The sequence below is a fragment of the Cryptomeria japonica genome, chromosome 4, assembly GCF_030272615.1.
Source record: "Cryptomeria japonica chromosome 4, Sugi_1.0, whole genome shotgun sequence".
NCBI lineage: Eukaryota > Viridiplantae > Streptophyta > Pinopsida > Cupressales > Cupressaceae > Cryptomeria > Cryptomeria japonica.
Window position 1 is genome coordinate 186,086,635 of NC_081408.1, and position 4,758 is coordinate 186,091,392.

The following is a 4,758-nucleotide window of genomic DNA, read 5'->3' on the forward strand; positions in this document are numbered from 1 at the left end:
TCTTTGTTGATGATATCATTTTTGGAGGAGAAGATGAATTGTGTAAAGACTTTTCTAATAAGATGCAAGAAGAATTTGAAATGTCAAAGATTGGGGAGATAAAATTCTTTTTAGGATTGCAAATTTCATAGACTGATAAAGGTATATTCATATGTCAATCTAAGTACCTGAAAGAACTAATAAAGAAATTTGGTATGGAAAACTCTAAACCGGTAGGTACTCCTATGACTACAACTGATAAACTATCATTGAAGGATGAATCAACACTTGTTAATCCGACAAGATATAAATCTATGATTGGAGGTTTACTGTATTTGACACAAATAAGACCTTATATTATGAATGCAGTATGTATTGTTTCAAGATTTCAGAGTAATCCTAAAGAAAATCATGAATCAACAGTGAAAAGGATTTTCCGGTGTCTACAAGGCACAACAAAACTTGGCTTATGGTATCCTAAAGATGAAAATTTTGATTTATGTGCATACATAGATACTAATTGGCCAAGAGATGTAGGTGATAGAAAGAGCACCACTGGCGGAGCATTCTTTCTTGGTAGTAGATTGATTTAATGGTTAAGCAAGAAACAAAATTGTACATCATTATCAACAACAGAATCAAAATATGTTGCAGTAGCAACTAATTGTACTCAAGTATTATGGATTAAAAAAATGTTGAAGGACATAAAGGTAAAATGCAAAGAACCTATAATCATTTACTGTGATAATATGACAACAATTGATATATCCAAGAATCCGGTATTTCACTCTAAAACTAAACATGTTTCTATCAAATTCAATTTTCTGAAAGAGAATGTTGAAGCAAAAGAAGTGAAATTGGTTTATGTGAATACTAAATAGCAAATTGCAGAGATCTTTACTAAACCCTTGCCTAAGGAAACTTTTGAATATCTCAGAGAGCAACTTGGGGTTATACCCTCACCGGTAGAGACTTAGATAGTTGGTGCATGGCATCAGACCGATAGGAATTAACAGATAAATCTTTTTCCGGCTTTGATGAAGGAGAGCTACTTCTCAGGGGGAGTAGTTGGTTATAACAATTGGTTCTTTGAACTTATTGTATCTGGTTTTTGTATTTCTTTGGCATTTGATGTCAAAGGGGGAGAGATATCTATTGAAAAACACTTAATTTTTTGAGGAGAGATTATTCATTGGGGGAGAATATTATGTATTTTTATGTCTTGAAATTGATCTCTTTGGGAGATTATTGGTTTTTGGGTTTTGGCATTTCTGCTTTGGCACTTAGAAGGTTTTTCCATCTTGTGTTGCCATCAATGCCAAAGGGGGAGATTGTTGGTATTTTGGATGTGTTGCACTGGTTTTGTCATTGATGTCAACACTTGTCAACACTTATCAACATTGGAGATCTTTGGTTATGTTCACCGACATGTTCAGTGACTTATGCACAATCACCGGTATCTGGTTCACCGATAGGTTATATTGTTCACCGGCACTGAGGATGATCTGTTATCATTTGGAGATTACTTGGTTATGTTGAAGACATTGTTTGGATACTTTTTTTTAGTGATTTGGTTATTGGTCTAATCGAGCTTGCATATTTGTTGTTACCGAAAAACCGGTCTAGGTTATGGACCGACAAGCGTTATCTATTCCACATCAGCACAACATGTTATGGAGATGATTTATTGATTGGCTATTATTGTAAATGCATTGGGCCGACATGATGCATCACATATTGATTCATTTATAATTGATTTAATTGTAATATTCTTAGTGAGCTGACCTACACATTTGGTCTTAGGTTTTGGTATATATGTAAGATCTCATTTGTGAGATTAATATGGTTGTGGAAAAAGGATTGTAATAAGGTATATACGAATATAAGCAAAGCTATACATGCAGACATCATTTGAAGATTCAAGGAAGGTATGAAGAAGACAATCGAAGCTTAATCGGTATTGAATCCAACATATGAAGATGCTATTTTAAGCAGTACATTATCATTGGATTTAACCATCCAATTGTAGTCAGTGTGACTCCCATTTTGTGATTGAGCAATGATCTCTAGGCAGTTGGCCTTTCTGCATGTGCAGACCCCATTTGTACACACATACTATCTATAGTGGTATCATCTAATTGTGGGTAAGGTTTCCCACCGTGGTTTTTCCCCTTACAAGGTTTCCACATACAAATATCTGTGTTATGTGTTGTGGATGCCATTTATCTTTCTGTTTCATGTATTAAACTTTACCGGTACTGTTATTAACTATTAAACTGTCAACCGACATTAAGTTTGGTTTACCAGTATTATGCATCAAGTTTGATTAAGTTATATTTAGGTTGAAATTAATAGTCAACTGATTCACCCCCTCTCTCAATTGCCTTCGGGTCCTAACACCGGTCTTAACATATGTACACTAAAGCTAGTCAAGGCATTGGGTTATTCTAAACTTCATAGTGATCCTTCAAAGAGAATAAACATCAAAGCACATGATGATGAATAACCCCCTTCAAAAGGTGTAGTCACACTACTAGTACAAATAGGACCTATCACAAAAGAGGTTACCTTTCAAGTGTTGGATAGAGAACTAGGGTATAACATGCTCTAATTCCACCCATGGATTCATGCCATGTAGGTCGTACCTTCAACATTCCACCAATGTGTTAAGTTTCCATACAATGGCATTGAAATCACCATACAAGGTGACCCAAACCCATTTCAACACTGTAACCACTTAAAGGCAATTGTGGATAACCAAGTACTCATTGATCAAGCAACACCACTTGCTACACAAATGGAGTCATTGATAATCACAGAAATACAAAAGAATACACCTACAACATCTTCTTTACATATTAAGGATGTTGGATGTGAGGAATATTTCATTTCAAGTACCTTGAAAGTCAGACAATTATCTCTTTCTCCTAGGTCTTTTGGGAAGCCTCAAAACAAAGTGATGAAACAAGATAAAGAAAAAGAGATCGTAAAGGACTCAAATTCATGCTCATTCGTTAGATGGGGAGACTTAAAGGAAGAATCCCTAAATGCAGATGTCAATCACTAGATATATAGAGAAGAGAATGACATCATGATACCCAGGTTACCTTTAGATTAGTATGGCAACGGTTTCAAGATGCTACAAAAACATGGGTATGATGGTACCACAAGCTTGGGACTATAGAAGCAAGAAAGATTAGAACCCGTTTTACCTCAGAAATACCCAAAGAATCAAGGGTTAGGATATAAACATGTACCAAAGATAACAGAGGCAAGACAATGTACACTAGATATATTGAACAAACCTAGGCTACCATCATAGTACATACCTTAGAATCAGTTATCAACATGGGTATTTCCCCCTTCATCTCAGAGAAGCAAGAAAACACCAACATATCCTAGCATGGAATCAAATGGTGAATATATGAGGTAACTTCTACAAGAAACTAATACGAAATCATCCGAAATCATCTATCAATGTAGTACATGAAACATCTGCACAAGCAAATGTGGTAGCAAAAATGGGTTTAGCATTGACAAATGAGCCTAATTCCTGGTTACTATCAATAATTTTGCCAAGGGAAACAACTCAAGCTCCACCAAATGAGTCAGATGAAGAAAGACTGCAACGACTTATACTAGGCTTGAGAAGGGTATCCACCACACAAAGTAGGTCCCCAAATCTACAATAAACTTAGTTACAAGAATAAGAGGAGATACGTGACACACCCTCAGAAAGTGGAACATACATAGAAAGTGTGACAGATTCTCATGACTATGAATTCCTATCTGATCATGATGACAACCCACAAGCAATAGATATGATAGATGCCAACCAATCACCCATTGATGATGAAGAATACCAGGTCATCCAAATAACTAGGTATGCATGTTGTTAGAGTCTTTTAAAACAAAAGAAAACAATGGCTTACCCCTTATACATTCATATTTGATTGATTGGGTGTGAGAAGGAAAACCAACTCTAGACTGGTTTGAGAATGATGAAGCTATTGCGGAATTCTTTGGTGTCAGAGAAGGGTTTCCACAAGGTGATCATAAGGCAGGATTTGCTATAGACTTGGATAGAACAACATACTTTGGAGAGGCAAATGCCTCTGTGTCAGAAGATACAGATGACAGTGATTGCAATGGAAAAATAAAGTTAGACAACCTCCCTATAGAACAAGAGAATTCATCATTACTTATGGAAGAGATTGAAGAAGTCAATATAGCAGAAGGAGAAGTTATACATAATATCCACTTAGCAAAATCATTAAATCATGAAGAAAAGGACAATTTCATATAGTTCTTCAAACAATGTCTGATCAATTTCACTTGGTCCTATTCAAATATGTCAGGCCTAGATCTAGAATCGATCTTACATCATTTACCATTGCTACCAGGAATCAAACCGTACAAAGAAAATATAAGAAAAATGCATCCACAAATTGCATTACTGGTAAAAGTAGAACTCCAAAAGCTTCTAGATGTGGGCTTCATTAGACCTATTGACTATGGAGAGTGGATATCCAATCCATTACATGTGACTAAGCCCATTGGGGGCATAAGAATCTGCACATACTTCTGAGATCTAAACAAGGCATCTCCCAAGGATGATTTTCCATTACCTAACATAGACATGATAGTTGACTTAACTGCTGGAAATGAAATGCTTTCATTGATGGATGGTTTTTAGGATACAACCAAATCAAGATTGCACCAGAAGATCAACACAAGACGACATTTACCTATCCATGGGGAACATACTGCTAGAATGCC